General features: G+C 45.4%; 1 protein-coding gene and 1 non-coding gene across 2 annotated transcripts in view; both read right to left on the reverse strand.

Moving 5' to 3' along the window:
• RORA (RAR related orphan receptor A) overlaps positions 1 to 19,238 on the reverse strand; it is a 99,696-nt gene that overhangs the window by 61,983 nt on the left and 18,475 nt on the right. The gene's annotated exons all lie outside the window — the stretch shown is intronic.
• On the reverse strand, positions 14,538 to 14,665 carry LOC133770670 (small nucleolar RNA SNORA63). The gene has a single exon (XR_009867374.1). It is a non-coding gene; the product is annotated as a small nucleolar RNA SNORA63 (small nucleolar RNA).

Below are 19,238 nucleotides of genomic sequence, written 5' to 3' on the forward strand. Positions count from 1 at the left end.
GACCTCTGAGATCACCCAGTCAAACCCTCAAGCCAACTAGACGCTCACAATGGTAAAGGGACCATCCCAAGGTTCCCAAGCTGGGGTTAGACAGGGCTGATTGCACCACCCATAGCTGCCCAGTCTCCTAACCTCCCCATTTCACAGATGGAAAAACAGAACCAGTGTCAAGAGGAGTAACTCCAGGTGGAGTTCTCAGCGTGGCTTGCTGAGCTCTTGGCAGTCACAAGGGGCCTGAGCTTGAGGATAGGAAATGTGGGATGGCTCCTGGTACGTGGAGGTGGCATTGAGAAGAGGCAGTGAGCTCTGGCACCACAGGCAGAATGCTAGGCAGCTGGAGATGGCAGAGCTGCCAGGAATAGAAGGTCCCCAGAAGACTGAGAGAATGATGGTAGCACCAAAGAGGAAGCTTATTTTGAAATTAAACTGTGCTCGCTTTACAGTTGCCATCTCAGTCCTGGCTACAAGGGCACTGCAGCTGTGTGTACAGATACAGAAGCTTCACTTACTTAGAGTCTCCCTGGCTATCTGTCCTAGGGGCCACAGGAAATCAGAACCCAGAGGCGGCATCCATAGCCCTCTCTGCGAGTCACTTGCTGGGAATACCTGGCTTCATTCTTCATAGCACTTACCACAATGTGGCACGCTCTTCATTTATTAGCTGTCTCCTTGGCTTTAGAATGGGTAAGATGTTTACAGCAGGGACCTGTTTCCTACCTTATTTTCCCTGTGCCTAGCTCAGTGTCTCACACGCAGCAGGTATCCCACAGGAATGAATAAATGAGAGAATCCTGCCACCTGCTTCTAGCACATACTCTCTGTCACTCTAGAGTAGAACGAAAGGGTTATTAATGATATCCAAGGACAGCCTCAGACATTTCCTTCTGGCATGGAAACTCAATGGCAAGAAGCAAAACAAATTAAAGTGCTCCTAATTTAATTATAACATGGAGTAACAACAACAGTCTTTCTGAACTACTTTAGAGCCTACAGCACAAGGTGCCAGGGGACTTCTCAGGACTAAAAGAGAAGGCCTGGGATTTCACAAAGAGGGGACTCTCATAGTAAGGCAGCAGTTGTTCTTCTGACATCTGGGGCTGTATTAGAGGTGGTCAGCACGTGGATGCCCTAATGGGTGCTGTAAGATGTCAAGAGTAGCTTTAGAGACACACAGATCTGGGCTCCCATGCTAAATCTGCCATATAACCAGCTCTGTGACCATGGGCCAGTATTTAGCCTCTCCAACCTTCTACTTCCTAATGAATACCATAGAGAAAACAGGGTTGTTGGGAGGCTCACATGCAAGAATATATATGAACAACTAGCTCAATGCTTGGCAGACTATTGTTATTTGAGCTATTGATATTTTTATTTGATCTCAGATAATACACAATAATCAAAGTTAATCTCCATCTGCTTTTCTGCACCAGGAATTACTGCTTTATCCTGGGATTACTATAAGGTCAAGATGGCAAGTGGATTTTGGCTCATATTTCAAGTAGATGGATTTCCAGTGTGTTCTTGGGTGCTGGTTGAGATGCATCGATTGTGATGTCTGCAAAGGCGTGGGGCTGGGCTCGTTGTTTCTAATATTAGAACTGGTAAGCCTCCTACAGTCCCAGAGAGATCAACAGCTACTTTAACTTTGCGTAACAAAGCACAGAGAAACGGAAAGAACAGGCGAAGAGTTAGGTGGTATGGTTATAATTCTAGCTCTACAACTATCTGGTCAAGGAGATTAGAAAAGACCACCCGAAAATATGCATTTTGACATAAGTATTATTTTGAGCTGAAGGCAAATGACAAATAGCAGAGGCAGGCAAATGTCTCCACACTTCCCTATCTGCCTCAGGGCAGGGCATACATTTCCCTTTGTCACCAAGGACAAAAGTGCCCCTCTTCTCCAATCCTGTAGCAGGACTAGAGGACAATTCTTATCGCTAGAGGTAGGCACCAACTGACATCTGCAAATCAAACCCCACTAAAACAGTCCTTCTCTTTCATTCATTCCCCATATATTTACCTTCCCATAATTTACTGCCCCTAGAAGCCCAAGGCATTTTCCTTTATCTTGTCACTTCTCCAGAAGTATACCATCCTTCGTTAAAATGGTATATGAGGGGGTCTTCCAAAGGTTCATGGAAACTGCTTATTATGAGAAAAGTATGCATGGATTACAAATTTTTGAACCAAAAATAAGTATCTTCTAATCTAATTTTTCCTTGTTTTTTTTTTTTTTTTTTTAATTTTGTCATAAATGCCTCCAGGTCTAATGGTCGGTCTCTTTTGAGGGGTTTTCATTTTTGTGATGTCCTCTCCAATATGCATGTTTTGTTCATTTATATTTTGTCAGTTTATTTTTCAGGGCACCAGACACTAAAAAAGAGTGCAGAGGAAGAAGTTGTTTTTTTCTTTCCTAATATTGGGTAAATGACTTTGATCTTGTCTCTTCTCCTATTCAATAAAGCACTTCTTACTCAAATACTATGGTTTGCTACTGAAATTTAAGTGAAATATACATAACAGAGCCTGGGATATAGGATGAATATTTGTTCAGATGATTTGAAAGCACAAGGCTATTGAAACCGAAGTGTAACTGTTACATATTTTATTTCCTCATTCAAAAACCTTGAATTGTCCTATCAATGAAGAACATATTTGAAATGAGAACAAAATTACAGTATTTTTAGCGCTAAAAAAGAAAATAGCCAAGTTCAGTGATTCTCTCAGAAAGACAAGACTGTTGTGAATATGGCGACTCCTTAATAACCAAGACACCATTTACAAATAGCTGGAATTAATTACAGGGCTAATGACCCATTGAAAAGCTTATTTAAACACCAAAGTCAGCACAGAACAATCATGAAAAATCTGGCCTGAAAGGGCTCTACAGAGCAGAAACCAAGAATGGCAGTTGAAACAAAAAACACATTTATCGTAGAACACTTGCTACTTTAGTGAGAACCAGTCAGGATGTGCAAATCTCAGGGGAGCTCTCATCCTGGGTAAGAGATGCCACTGCTGGACTGAACAGTAAGACAAGAAGATGACACACACGGTCACCGGCTCGGAAAAGAAAGGCCTCTATTCAACTTTCACTCGAGAGGGGAGAGAGCGCCTTAAACTCACACTGCGGCTCCATCACCACCATTTTCTTTGCCCCGGTCTCACCCTCTGCTTTTCAGAGGTCCCTACCCGTTTTTAATGTGCCATCGCCTGTAACGAACATTTCCAATGAGGGGAACAGGTGTCTTTTAAGAAGTCTCTGTGGCTATTTTAGAGCTGCATTATCTCGCAGAGTATCCTGTCCTGCATCTATGCCCTCCCAAGTCTAAGAAGAGGTGATAATAATCTGCAGTGTGCCCTACTTGCCAGGCAAAAGTGATACCACTGCAGTTCTTACTTTCTCTCCACACCAAATTAGCCTCTCTGTACGTTGGTATCCAGGGAGCACACCGGGTGGCTGGAGCTGGAAGAGTTTCATGACTTCATTCCTGCCCACTTATTAAATGCATCGCTCCCACCCTCAAGTACTACGGCCTGGACTGCCCAGGAGTTGACTTGCTAAGTTAAAAGTGTCATGGAGCCCAGCGTTTCCAAAGCCCCGGAGACCTCAAGGTAGGGAGGTGGTGGTGGGAGTGAGGCATTCTTGACGTATATTGGTTTCAAGGAGCAAATATAAATTTCAGGATAAATTGCTATTCACAATAACGCTTTTAAACCGGCAATTATTTATACTGTACTACTTGAGGAACCCTATAATTATTCTGAAAGCGCTTGCCAACGTCTACCCTGTCTCATAATTGCCAACACAACCTTGTTCAAAAGAATGAGTGGCTATGTTAAAATGGAGCCTGGTCCTGGCTTACTGTTTGAAACAAGAAGTGATTGCGAGATATTGCGCGATTTCAGCAGAATGAGGCCAATAAAATCCCACGGAACAGCGTGCTGCTCACAAGTGGGAAAAGGAGGAAGATGGTGGCCAAAAGGATATTCACACGACTCCAGAAAACTTTTTTTTTTCGAACCCCTGTTCTCAGAAATATTGGATCTGTTGTGCAACATGACTTTAAGGAAACTTGTAATAAAATGCTTTTAGTAGAAGTTACTTGAATGAAGGAGGATAATTTGTTTTTCCTTCTTCTCCACCCAGAAGAGATTTTTTTTTCCACTTCCGGCTTTGACTCCTGATACTCGTAAGACAATCTGCGGAGTGATTATGGAGTGCTGGCTTAGACCTCTCAAAACACTCGACTAGTGTAGCCGGTCACTTGACTTCGCTGGCATATTTTCTGTCTTTCCTGTTACACAAATCTCCCCCCACCCCTTGGAGGCGGGGCAGTCCCTCTACTTTCCAACAAAGCACAAACAACAGAGAGATTTCTTGTTCTCTGTAACGGGGACACTTCTGGAACGTCTGGCATGTCAGCTGGGTGTTAGGCTCACCTGCAGGGTCGCATCTTTATCACACCTCCCTCTTTATGATGTGGACAAGAGGCTCCGTGTTTACCACCCATCTGCTACCAAATGAAGACACACACTTGAAATCTGTCCCCCCCCACCCCCGCCATGAAATGTGCTATAGAGAGTTTGATTAACAGAAACGAGGAGGAGAAAAAGGTGGCCCAAGTGCTCACTTCTGAATTCCAGCCATGAATTTTTACCTCCCTCCGTGTCCACCCTTTCAGTTTCATGAACACGTCATGTCAGAGAGTGAAGGCAGTGATGTGAAAATGAGTTTGTATTACCTGTCTAAACACTGTGGGAAAATGCCTGTCGTGTTCCCAGTTCCGGGGTTCCCCTTGCAGGTGAAGACATTCCCACTGACTGCGCTGATGGCCCTGCCTGAGCATCATCACCCAAAGCCAGCATCTCTTGGGATGCCAGAGGACGGAGCCCTGCCCTGCAACTCCTCGGGCCACGAGTGAGGCCCCCTGGACCTGCACTTTCATGGCCTCCTCCTGCTCTTCATGATTGCAGGCTCTGTGGGGGCTTTATCTTTGATTTAAACCTCGCCTTATCTTAACAGCCTTCAGAAATGAAGACACTTTGTACACTACAACAGTTCCCTCCCCCTCGTTGCTCATGTGCCCAGTGTGCGCCTTTGGTGACTATGTGGCCTTGACATCATTCCTCCAGGACCATTCATTTGCCTGCCCCAAATCGATGATAAATAACACGGAACAGCTCTCTCAAAGCACGCATTTCTGCATAGCACATCTCCAAATGCTTGAACAGCAATCAATCAGTACCCACCACACACTATTTAAAGGGCCAGCTCTGCCTGATTGAACTCCATGGTCACTCAGTATGTCTTTTTCTCTTTTGTCTAAAGAAGCTTTTCCTGCTATCTGTTGGCAGGAATAATTTTCTGCCACCTGTATGCTTTCTGCCCAGGACTCTGATTCTGTAAAGGCTGAACTTCAAGTTGCTGGAAAAGAATATACACTAGCCCTCCAAGATCATAGCTAAAATTAACCTACTTTCTTGAATTAAAAAAAACATTATTGGGGAGAGGGAGGTCCCATCCTCTGGGTCACTACTCATGCACCCACAATAGGGCTGGGCCAGGCCGAAGCCAGAAGCCTGCAACTCCATCCAGGGCTCCTATGTGGATGGCAGAAACCAAATGACCTGAGCCACCACTACAGCCTCCCAAGGTCTGCATTAGCAAGACGCTGACGTCAGCAGCAGGAGCCGCAGTCAAGTCAGCTACTCCAACATGGCACTCGAAGGTCCGTACTGGCATCTGAACTGCCGTGCTAACCACCCCTCCCACCCCTAGTGTCTGAAGTAAGCTCTCAAGTGCACACAGCTGTTACAGTTACTGAACTAAAGAATGGAGTTTTTGGCACCACCAGAGGGTGTGTACGACAAGGTCTGACCTTCATTTAGAAGCAGCAAAAATCACAAGAGGTCGTGGGCACGCACAGGAAAAGCCAGGGCAGTGAACACTACATTTCGGAAAAGTTATTTTGTACTGTTATGTAATGAGACACGAACACAGCCTTGTTCCGTTTAAATAACCCAAGCTAACTGCTTCAAACTCCAAGAAAGAAGCATAAACATAGCAAAGTCTACGCCTGGTGCTCCCATCAGTCAAGTTCACGTTTATAACAAAACCTTTGCTTCAGTTACAAGAGAAACATCCTGCAGGCTGCAAACAAACAGAAGTTACTTTTCGGATCCATCTTTGAAAGAATACAATGAAGGACATCTTCCGGACTTCAGAAAGTCCTTTGTGGATTTTACAGCATGGCCAGGGCAAACATCAATGAATCTCAACTGATGAGAGCCTTACTAAGTACGGTAGGACAGCTGGAATTTTATCCAAGTACGCACATGAAAACAAAGGGGGTCATTACTGTAACAGGTTTTCTGGGCTCTTCCTGAAGTTATGACACACTTCTCTTACTAATTTTTTAACATAATTCTTTATTGATTCAGTCATTATAAAACTCATTTTAGGGACAGGGGCTGTGGCATAGCGGGTAAAGCCACAGCCTGCAGTGCCGGCATCCCATATGGGTGCTGGTTCGAATCCTGGCTGCTCCACTTCTGATCCAGCTCTCTGTTATGGCCTGGGAAAGCAGTAGAAGATGGCCCAAGTCCTTGGGCCCCTGCACCCACGTGGGAGACCTAGAAGAAGCTCCTGGTTTCATATCAGTGCAGCTCCGGTCATTACTGTCATTTGGGGTGTGAACCAGTGGATGGAAGACCTCTCTCTACCTTTGCCTCTCTGTAACTCTTTCAAATAAATAAACAAATCAAAACATACACACACACACACAAAACCAAAAACTAAAAAACAACTCACTTAAGGGGCTGGCGCTGTGGTGTAGTGGGTAAAGCCACCACCCACAGTGCCATCTTATATGGGTGCAGGTTCAAGTCCCGGCTGTTCTACTTCCTCTCCAGCTCCCCGCTAATGTGCCTGGGAAAGCAGTGGGAGATGACCCAAGTGCTCCTCCTGCATCCAGATAGAAGACCCAGAAGAAGCTCCTGGCTCCTGCCTTTGGACTGGCCCAGCTCTGGCTGTTGTGGCCATTTGGGGAGTGAACAAACGAATGGAAGACCTCTCTGTCTCCCCCTCTATCTCTAGCTCTGTTTCTCAAATTAAATAAAATCTTGAAAAAAACAAAACAAACAAAACCTCATTATAAATAGGATGTCCTCCTGGGTCTCAAGTGCACACACTGCCCTGCTGGACTGTGGAGCCGCATTCAGGCAGCACAAAGCCCTGTCTGCTTCCTTGCTACTTCTTAGTCCCTTTCCCTGAGAGAGGTTGCAAGAGGACAAATTCGTCATGGGGAGGGACTGCGGAAGACCAGTCTTCAAATGGCCAAAGAAAGCAGAGTGCAGGGTATGAAATGACTTTTGCAATATGGCTTGAGAATTAACATAAGTGCATTCCGTTTGAGAAAGTTTCTCGATCTCTTCTCAGTGAGTTCAGATACAAATGGTTTTTAAGCTCTTTGTTTATTTGAAAGGCAGAGAGCGAGGGTATGCATGGCAAGAGCACTTCCATCTGCTGGTTCTTTACTCAAATGCCTGTAACAGATAGGTTGGGCCAGGGGAAATTAAGAGTCTGGAGCTCATGCAGGCCTCACACATGTTGGGTGGAGACCCAAGTCCTTGAGCCATCATCCCTTGCCTCCCAGCCAGAACAGGAAGCTTGATCAGAAGTAGAGCTAGGAACTGAACCCAGAAAGTTTGATATGGGAACCAGGTGTCCCAAGAGGGTTCATAACTGCAGTACCAAAGGCCCAGCCTTTAGGTATGTTTGAAGGGATGGCAAATGGACTTTTTTTTAAAGCAAGGCAAAAACTATCTTAGGGCCAAGACATATAACTTTATTAATTTAGCCACTGTTTTTCCTCCCTTGACTTTTTTTTTTTTTCTTACTATCCATAGTCCAGAGTTCCGATAGTTGCTTATACCCAGAAGTGTGTGAATGATATTAATTTCTGAGTCCAGGTAACTTTTGGACTGCATCAACCAATTGTGTATAGTCCATATCTAGCAAAACCGAAAGTTTATCAGAAAAGCTCTGTACTCTCAGTTGTTAAGGAGAGCTGAGCTGGAAATAATAATATTTTCCTTGTTTTATTTTTAAGAGTTCAAATTCATGGGACAGAATGGGGTTCAAATAATCCAGGCACACCCTTAACATTTTATTAACACAGGAGCAGAGCTGCTGTTCCATTTTTGCTATGCTTGTGCAAAATAAATATATTTCAACAACTCTCTTCTAATGTGTCCGCTTGGGCAATTGCTCCATCTTCCTGCAATAGCAGCTGCTAATATTTAACTGTAATTTGTAGGCTGCAATTTTTTTTCCTATCTAAAAGTCACATAGGCTTATGGAAGCAGATTGAGAAAATACAGAAATGTATAAAGAAAAAAATAAAGTTCTCTCATTGTCTTCTCTTGGAGACAACCAAGATTCTAGAAATGCACATGTATGCTTCCACCTATCTACACAAACATGTGAGTAGGGATTTTTTGTTTTGTTTTTTCTTTTCATTAAAAAATTGTTTATAGTGGTGATGTTTTAAAAGATAATGTTTTATGGAGTGCGCCAGTGGGTGGGAGCTTGCTGTGTATATGCTCTGGAATAAATAAAATTTTCAAATATTAAAAATGTTTCTATGCATGGAAAATTTTAAGTTTTTATTTTTAAATGTTAGAAAATACAAATTAACAATAAATGTGGCAAACTGGTAACTGTGAAGACCACCAAGTAATGAAATAAACATAAGAATTTCATTCAGTTTTATAGGAAAGTCTGAGGGAGAGAAAAGAATTTAACCACAAGATGGCTCCCAAGGTTCTTGAATGCCCTTCCATGCCATAATTTCCGCATTTTAAAATGCTCATACATTTTTTTAAATATCTGTTTTAGAGTTACAGAGAGAGGAAAAAAATGAGGTGGGGAGACAGAGAGAGAGAGAGAGAGAGAGAGAGAGAGAGAGAGAGAGAGAGACAGGTCTTCCATCTGCTGGTTCATTCCACAAATGGCTGCAACAACTGGGAAAGGGCCAGGCTGAAGCCAGGAATCAGGATCTTCGTCCAGGTCTCCCACGTGGGTGCAGGGGTGCAAGCACTTGGGCCATCTTTTCTGCTTTTCCAGGCACATTAGCAGGGAGCTGGATCGGAAATGGAGCAGCTGGCACTCAAACTGGCTCAAGTATGGGATGCAGTGCTGCAGGCGGTGGCTTAACCAGCTGCGCCACGCAATAAATTTTTTATAAGAACCAAAAATATGGGAGGGGTTGGCATTGTGTCACAGCGAGTTAAACTACCACTTCAGAGCCGCCCACATCCATATTGGAGTGCCAGCTCAAGTCCCGGCTACTCTGCTTCAGCTCCAGCTTCCTGCGAATGAAAGGCCAGTAGATGATGGCCGATGTACTTGGGTCTCTGCCACTGATGCAGGAGACCCACGTGAAATTCCTGGCCCCTAGCTTTGGCCTGACCCGGCACTACCAGGGAAATAACCAGTGAATCGATCTCTTTGTCTCTCCCTTTCTGTCACTCTGCTTTTCCAGTAACAAGAAAATTCTTAAAAATACAGAAGGACAATAAATGTCAATCCAAAACTATATTCCTATCAGTTGAAAATCTCCCAGTGGACAAACTGGCAAAGCAAGACCAAAACAAAGTGACTATTGAAACACGCAGGCAAAAACTCCTGTTTCAGCAACCCACCCCAAGTACTTGCATAACAGCAAGTGCAAGATGCTGATGGCCTGAGTATCAGGTGTGCCAGACAGCTGTCCAGCCCTGTATGTCTCTTTGCCTAAGTGGACACGCTTGTAGTTTTCAACATGGAATTCTTCTTGGGTGTTGGCTCCAGTGTACAATGGATGGAGGAGGTGAACCAGAACTTTGAATTTGACGTTGTCTCCCCTCGCCCTGAAACGGAGTCCACCTCGTGAGCTCCAGGAGAGAAGCTTCAGGAGACCTCAGCCCTCGTGCACTTTTTCAATGGCTGCAGTCGTTCCGCCACTCAGGTAAGTCGATCGGAAGGAAACTTCTTTGGGCCTCGATTTTTTCGTTTGTAACGCAGTGATCTTACCTCGCACTACCCCTCGGGGTGTTCTAGAAACCAAATGAGAAAAGACAGTGCTGAGGCGGGGCCAGCATTTCCTGTTATGCGCCAGGGTCTGTTAGCACAGGCTCACACCGTGGCTCTTCCTGTGTGGCTATACCACGGCAGTGTGTATCAGAGGACACACGTTCTGGTTCACTGTGGATCGTTCTTGCCGGTCCCTGGGAAGTTTGCTCCAATCCAGCAAGTACACGCATAGGTAGTGATGGCCTCGTTATTTCCATGCAAGGTTTTTGGGCACAGGTGGCTTCATCAGTGTAGGAAACACCCTCATGGCAGTTCGCAGACCTGGGTCCAGCTTCCTCTCTGTCCTCTGACGTGCAGTCCTCTCTTGGTCTCCTGACTTGCGCACGCTCGCCAGGATCTAATTCTTCCTCCCTTTAGCCTGAGACTCTTACATCTGGACACTGAATTCAACATAGGAGAAACATGCCTGCTTACAGTTGGTAGATGGCAAGGCTGTGGAGACATGGTTGAGAAGCTCTGGGGTTAGACTCCTAACTTCACATCCCAATATATACTTCTGTGTGATCGCGTGCAAAGCTTTAACCCCTCCAGTCCTCAGTTTGCCACGTCTACAGCATGGAATACCAACAGATCCTACTTTGAGAGCTGGTGAAAGCTAAATGTGAACATGTGCACGTGGTGTTTAGTTCAGTGTCGGGCATATATAGGAGATGTAATCACTGGCACCTTGTGGTGTTCTTTGCTTTTTTTTCTTTTTAAAGATTTATTTATTTATTTGAGAGGCAGATTTACAGAGAGACAGAGAGGTCCTCCATCTGCTGGTTCACTCCCCAAATGGCTGCAATGGGCGAGAGCTAGGCTGATCCAAAGCCAGGAGTCAGAAGCTTCTTCAAGATCTCCCAATGGGTACAGGGGCCCAATTACTTGGGCCATCTTCTGCTGCTTTCTCAGGTGCATTAGCAGGAAACTGGATCAGAAGTGGATCAGCTGGGACTCAAACTGTTGCCTATATGGGATGCTGGCACAGCAGGCAGAGGTTTAACCTATTATGCCACAGTGCTGGCCCCTACTGACTTTATCTTAAACTGATGCTCTTCACATTTGGTCTGCCAATTTTTTTTTTTTTTAAACTGGCAATGACGATAATCTGGAGAGAAATGTCACTCTCTCTCATCCAGATACTTTGCTTATGAGAGAGGTGGCTCAGGTTAGGGGTACAACGGGGAGCCACAAAATACTGCTTTCCTGTGTTCAAAGCATGCTGAGCTCTGTTAAATCTGATAGTTTGGCCTCATTAGGAGGGTCCTCTAGCCAGCAAGGGCTGGGGCCAGTCATCTTTGACTTGTTGGATTTTCAACAAGTTTACTGTGTGGATCTCTGTGGGGGTGGGGGTGGGGAATCTGGGAGAATCCTAGACTTAAAATATTTTCTCAGTGTTAAATAGTGATTAAGATACATGAGTGCATCCAAGTACTGATATTTACATAACATTAAGACTCCAATAACAACTGAATTAAACCCCTAAAGCCAGTGCAATACTAACATTATTACACATTTTTATTTTACTCTTTGGAGTTTCATTTTTTGAAAGAGGGAAAAAGGGAGGGAGAGAGGGAGAGAGAGGGAGAGAGGGAGAGAGGGAGAAATAGAACAAACATGCTCCCACCTGATTCACTCCCCCAAAATGCCCACAAGAGCCAGGGCTGTGCCAAGAGGTAAACCTGGAGCTGGAAACTCAATCTGCGGCTCCCACACGGGTGATGGGACCCGAGCTGTCACTGCTGCCTCCCAGGTCTGCATTACCAGGAAGCTGGAACTAGGAGATGCAGCCAGGAGTCAAACCTAGGCACTCTGGGATGTGAGATGTGGGCGTGCCAACTGGCGTCTCTACTACTACAATAAACACCCACTCCTGGACTTCGATGTCACTAACTACTAACCGACTGCTATAGGCCAGCAGAGATCTCCCCGTGAGCTCTGTGTGTCCTCCCAGTATCTCGGCACAGACAGGTTGTCCTGAGCCCACAGTCCTGGGCTTTGAGGAAGAACACTGTCTTCTCTAGAGGACAATGGTGGTTTACCAGGACAACCGATCAGATTCAGATAAAATTGGCGGATTCTTCAGATGTTTTTCGATCAAAGTAAATTTTCACAGATAAGACACTTTTTGAAAAATGTTTTATTTTCAAGGTGTTTCAGAAGCTGGAGTGCTGCTGTTCATTATTGGTTTCAGACAGTGCTGGAAGGGGCAAAGACAATTCTGCCAACATAACTCAGGGTGTGCACATTATATGTAATCCATTTTTATGTATTTATTAGTGGAGACATTTGGGACACCTCATTGCTGAATAATGAGATAAATTGCATTTGTCCAATATCTTCCCATCCATATCACATTTATATTCGGCCTTGAGCCTAAACCAGCATTATCCAACAGCCAGCTCTGTCTCATTTATAATGCATTTTCTCCAAATGGCTATGTTTTATGTTACAATGAGTGATAAAGGTAGTTTTCATTTGAAATGGAATAGGCAGCAGGCAACAGTATAACCTAATGGGGACAACTTAATTATCAGCCACATCACCTACAGAGAACCAGGGTTATAAACAAAACTCAGTTTGGATCAAACACATATGAGAGGAATTTTAAAAGATGAGAGAAACACAAATAATCTTTTAAATTCCATTTTCATGAACCTTTTGAAGGTTCCTTGTATATGTATCATCCTTGTTTTTTTTTTTTAATTAGCTAATTATGATGTAGTTTGAATTGAGAAAGTCAACACACCCCCACAAATAACCACTCAAACACTTAAGGAAAATGAATTGTCCTTGGAGTCAGGCCAGGTAGTTGATGGATGTCTAAGTGTCACTCACCTCCTGGCTTGAAACAAGAGGTTTGTTCTGATACAAGTTCCTTGCCCACCTACCCCCTTGATGTTGCTAAATTGTTGGGTAATGCGATGCAAAGTTAATAACAGAGGTCTATAATTAACACACACTCATCTGTGCACTCTAAAAATAGGGTACACCAAGGAAAGTCTTCCTATTAAGCCATGTGATCAAGAATTAATTGGGTAATGTCTATACAGCCCAACTATATATAAAGAAAATGTATGATTATTATAATTATGGAGAACACAGTTCAAAATCCACTTCAAGTTCAAAGAATAGTAATTTATACATCTAAGTATAGACGCAAATATTTAACTGTGTAAAAATACTATTTTAATGCTATTCCTGAATGCTTAATAAGTATTACTCATCACTCAAGTTTTACTTTATCTCTTAATAAAACATCTTAGATGATGCAAAAATCATAATTCCATTATTGCTATGAATAACATGACTTTAAGGTTATTCATTTATTTTTTTGGAAATTGGTCCCAGGAAGGGAAGAGGGAAAATTTGATGTTACACACAGAAGTCACCTCGTTAACTGCCGTGCATACTGATGGATAGTTAAGGACAAGGTGATTTGAATTTACTGAAAGCTAAGTTTACGTGGAAGAGATGGTGATCATGCTGGGTTCCTCACATCCAAGCCTTCGATGTTCCTTGAAGTCAGAGACAGCAGTCATCGAAAACATCTAGCTCCTTGCAAAGAGGACAATGACATCATGTACCAAGCCACATTCCTTTGAGGGAGTCCAGGAAGATCATGCATCATCTGATCTGGGCCACGGAGAATGAATATGACAGTTCCCTAGGTAGTGAAAGCTGAGGTGACGTGCAGGAAGGCCAAGCAGAAGACCCAGCGTGAACGTCCATGATGCGTTCAGAGAGCTCACTGCATCTCAAAGGTGTGGAGAGGAGCCAATGGCTCGGAGGAAGGAGGGAATGCAGTCAGGCCTAATCCTAAATCCACAATACTCCGCTACCAAGTTTGCACTTATTTTCTAAGTCATTTGAAGATGATGATTAGCTTGTTCGGATCCATGTGTGAGAGCTAATATTTTGTCTGATCTGTCCAATTTTAACCACACAACCTCAGTAACAGCACAGACACAGCAAATAAAGATGAACTAGATATAAACATTAACTAGTCCCATAACTAGGTTACAAATTTAAAAAACTTTGCTTCTTGGGGTGTTTGGCACAATGGTTAAGACCTCACTGGAGATGCCCACATTCCACATTAGAGTTCCTGGGACTGAGTCCCGCCTCTGTTTCCAAGGTAGCTCCCTGAGAAGGCAACAGATGGATGGCTCAAATACTTGGGTCCCTGCTACCCATGGGGGAGATACGGATCAAGTTCCTAGCTCCTGGCTTCGGCCTAGTTCAGCCTCTGCTGTTGTGGGCTTCTGGGGGTGGTAAACCAGTGGTTGAAAGATTTCTCTCAAATAAAATGAAAAGATTTAAAAAATTTTTAAAAATAAAAATTTGTTTCTAACAATTAGTAGCCAAGGAATTTCATGTTGAAGCTTAGATTTACAGAGCCTTTTTGTTTTCTTTTCTTTATGACACCATGTGTCCCTGGCTGTTAAAGGGATATGGTAGACACAGTTGAGAAACAACCTTATTTTGAGCAGAGGGAATGACAACACAGCACTCAACAGCTATACTGTAGTCTGAATCCTGCTTATAGATTCTCTTTAAAAACAAAACAAGACCTGGTGACATCAGAGTACTTATTTCCAAATGGCAACAGTGGGACGGAGCCAAGGGAGAGGATTCCCTCTTCCAAGAACATGGGCTGTCTGGTGGTCCAGGTGCCTCCTTGACCTGTCATGCTCTCACCAGTTACCTGGGCACACTGAAAATTTGGGTCTGTGCTTTCTTTGTTAGACATATCTGATTGGACTCTGCTGATTATCTGTTGCCTCTTTCCCTAGTGCATTCTTTGCCTCATGTCAGTAAGGTTTCCTTTACTTCTCTTCTTAAAAAATAAGGTAAGTACTTTAGAATGTATTTGGTTGGGAAACACAGAAGTTATGTGCAAGGGGCAGGGATGAACTTAAGATGCCAGATCCTTCTTCGAGGTGTGTGTTGGGGACAGCTGTTCTGGACACTGTGGGACACCTGGCAGCATTCCTGCCTGGCCTATCCCCCTGTATGCCAGCGGTCCTCCCCAGGTCTGACCATCAAATATGTCTCCAGACACTGACAGGTGTTCCTAGGGGAATGAACATGCGCCCTCCAGTTGCGAGTCAGTGTTCCCTAGGGAGGCTGGTTCCCAGGGACATATGCTCTGGGTGGGAGGACAGGAAGGTGATGCTGGCACCTCCTGCTGTCACTTTTGCGCATGTATGTTTCAGCAGTGCCACAGCTAACGGTCACTCACTGCCATGGGGAACTGGAACAGCTAGGAAGTCTCAGCGAGTGATGCCAACATGGGCCCAAAGGCCCCCTCCACCTGCAAGAAGCCTCAACACCTCCACAAGGTGGCCACACAGTGAGAGCTCCTCACTCTGCTGTCTACTGTGCACACAGTCGTGGGCAGGAAGACAGGAACTTGCACTGTGTACTTTCAACAGCCAAGCACTGGCACACGTTGCATGGGTGTGGTGTGGAAATATGTCTCTGAGCAGCAAGGGAGACCTCTTCTTTCCAACAAGGCCATGGGGATGGCTACTCCAGCTCTCCCTGGGGACACAAGGGCTGTGGGACAGGAAGCCAGCCAGGCACCACTCTGGGACTGTATCAGATCAAAGCCTTAGGGCCTCTTCCACCAACTCCAAGGCACTGGACACAGAGCCCACTCACCTGATCACAGCAGTGAGCATGGTTTTGTTTGATCTCCACATGCAAGTAGGAGAAGGAGGGGCTTCTTGGCGAGGGAGGAGCAGGCAGTGGTTGAATGACAAAGCAAAGGAGATGTTTTGGTATTTTTCGTATGGATTTTGGTTTGGATGGTTTTGCACTAAAAAAAGAACCTCCAGATTTTGGCTTTCGAGGGTGAAACAGGCCGACGGTATAATTTACAAGAAGGCCTTTTTGTGGTTGCTGTCTTTTCACACTTTTGTCCGCTGCCATGTACAGTCTCGTCATTTCTCTGCGGTAAGTGGGCTGATGTAGAGAAGAGGGGATGAATTATATTAATCAACGAAAGTGGCTTTTTCATTTTGCACCCTTTTTCAAAATAAACCCAAGGCCTCTGTTACCAACTTCAAGTCTTCTGAGTGATGCTTAGTCAACAGGGAATGGCGGCTCCCGATTCTGGTCAGCAGTGATTCTGGTCCTCACACGTTTGGGGGAGGGGTAGGAGCGAACACAGGACAACAGCAAAGAACAATGACAACTGGTGTCCTTACCCACGAAATAATGAGCAAATGAAACAGCGATCATCCCCCCCAATCAGAGATCGTGTTTACAGGGAGGATGGCTCAAAAGGATGAACTGGCCCGCACGAGGGGAAGACTGGACAATGCCGGGTACAAGAAGGATTCAGACAAGGAAGGTTTTGAGTAAGCTGAACCTCCTGGCCACAAAGAACATACAGAGAGCAGGGCCCGGCAGCTGAAGCATCCTTTTATTCACAGATCAATGGAAGCTATTCAAGCCCGTATGGTTTGAGCAGATACTAACTGCAACTAAAGTGATGCGAATACGTCAGCAAAAGGAGACCAAGATAAACACGGGAAACCCACACTGGCTCCAACAGGAGAAGAGGACAGAGGCTGACATTTAAAGACCAGATTAAAAGGATAGGGAGGCCAGAGGAAAGAAGGTAAGGCAGTGTGAGCTGGAGACCCTTAGAAGGGAGGTGACGGGGACACATCGTACAATCCACCTGCTTATTAGACTCACAGATCAGAGGACACAGGTAACAGAATTACAGCATAATACATATTTGTGGAACAACTAAAGCTACACGGGAAATTCTCTGATTTCTGGATATGAAGAGAAACCGCATTTCATACGGTGTGTGTGAACAAGTTTATGAATAATTTTAACCATGAGTTTAAATACATTTGTATATATTTTTATTCAAGAGAGACAGAGAGACAGAGACAGAGACAAACAGAGACAGAGAGACAGAGAGACAAACAGAGCTCCTGTCTGTCAGCTGACTCTCCAGATGCCCGTAAAGGCTAGGGCCAGGCTGGGGGGTTGAAGTAGGGGTTGGGAGCTCGATCCAGCTCTCTCAAATGGCAGCAGGGGACCCAACCACCTGAGCTACCACCTGCTTTGCCCACCGTTGCATTAGCAGGAAGCTGGAGTCAGGAGCTGGAGCGTGGGAATTGAATCCAGACACTCTGATGTGGGATGTAGCTGTCATTACTGCTGGTCCTAACGCCCACCCCCTAATGATGATTTTAAAGCAACTATTCTTTCAGATACATTTCCTTGAGCCTCAGTGTGTATCGCTGACACGGGCACTGTCACAGATTCAATCACGGAGCACGGTCCAGCAGCAGGAACACTGGGAGACCCTGGTTCCAAAATTAGCTTTGCTGCTAAGTGTGTGAGGCCGGGCCAGCCACTTAACCTTTCCCGGTTGCATTTTCCTCAGGAGTAAAGGAGTGGCTTGCAGGCCGCCTTCTGATCCCTCACACGCAATGAAGCACAGTGCCATATTAATCACGGATTCCACCCTGTCTCTACCCTGCCTGGTGTGCCCACTGCTGAATGGCAGATAAAAGTCCCCCCCCACCCCTTCCTCTCTCTCCTCTCTGCTCATTTTCCCTGCTAGTGGCTTGTCAACAGTCCTTTCTATAATCAGTTCTGGAAATGTTTACCCATCTGTATTATCTGAAGGTTGTTATTTACTATTCCTGCTATTTATTTTTCTGGGACAGACATAGGGAGGAATTTCGATGTGTCTCCCCCAGGACGGTTGCAGCACACAACAAGGATACAGGCTCACAGACTTGGCACTGGGAGATGCTGTTGTACTGGCTTCCCCAGCACAGCCTGCGTTCACAGTAATGGTGGATCTGAAGTGGTTTCCTGTGCTGTGACAGCCACAACTCAAGCTCTGCCCAGGCAGGACCTTCTTTGGGCTCTTCCTCTTACCTGGGATTATTTTGTTCTCCTCGCCTATGAAAATGCAGAGAACGGGATAGATCTTTTGGTGACCTTCTGGTTAGAATGCACGGCCTAGTTACTCAAGAGTTAAATGGACCTGAGACGGAACTTGTGACCCTTTTTTGATGCAGTAATATTCTACCCATATTCCAGTGTGCTTAGATAAAGTATGAGCTATGGAAAACTCATGGCCGAAATGGTTCTTCTAGTGTTTAACCTGCCACTAAGCCATCCCGGGCCTGGCTTCTAGCCTCCCTGCTCCCTGACGGTGAACACGCGGATGGCATGATTTCTGAGGTCTCTCATGGGGCTGATATTCTCTAAAATGCCCAACTGTTACTTCTACAGTGAAAGTTCTGCTCTTAGCTGTGAGTGTGTGTGTGTGTGGGTGGGTGGGTGGGGGGTTTCATCAAAATTCACTCCCTAAGGATACGATGCCAGCATCTAAATAGGAACTCCTCGCCAAGATCAATAGGACAATATCCCAGTGTAAGCCTACCAGAACGTACGCAGAGCACACAGGACAAATTCAAAAATCTCAGCCCTCCTCGGTGGGGAGAGAGTGAGGCCTGAGGACTCAGTCCTAGGCAGGGGACTCCACAGGTCAGCGGCAAAGGTACCAGGGATCCCCTCACTGCTCCTGTAGGTCCGCAGCGTGAATGGGGGGAGGGGGCTTAAGATTGCAAAGCAGGCCGGCACCGTGGCTTAACAGGCTAATCCTCCACCTTGCGGCGCCGGCACACCGGGTTCTAGTCCCGGTCAGGGCGCCGGATTCTATCCCGGTTGCCCCTCTTCCAGGCCAGCTCTCTGCTATGGCCCGGGAAGGCAGTGGAGGATGGCCCAAGTGCTTGGGCCCTGCACCCGCATGGGAGACCAGGAGAAGCACTTGGCTCCTGGCTTCGGATCAGCGAGATGCGCCGGCCGCAGTGGCCATTGGAGGGTGAACCAACGGCAAAGGAAGACCTTTCTCTCTGTCTCTCTCTCACTATCCACTCTGCCTGTCAAAACAAAACAAAACAAAACAAAACAAAAAGATTGCAAAGCAGACAGCAGCTCCAGTGAGTGGGTGTCCCGCGGATTCACTTGTTGAAGAAGGAACTCTCCTCCCTTTCACAGTAAGGGGCAACAAGGGAACAGCATTTAGAAATGTGTACCCCACGGCCGGAGGTGAGGGGGAACCCCACGG

The sequence above is a fragment of the Lepus europaeus genome, chromosome 11, assembly GCF_033115175.1.
Source record: "Lepus europaeus isolate LE1 chromosome 11, mLepTim1.pri, whole genome shotgun sequence".
NCBI classification, from domain to species: Eukaryota; Metazoa; Chordata; class Mammalia; order Lagomorpha; family Leporidae; genus Lepus; species Lepus europaeus.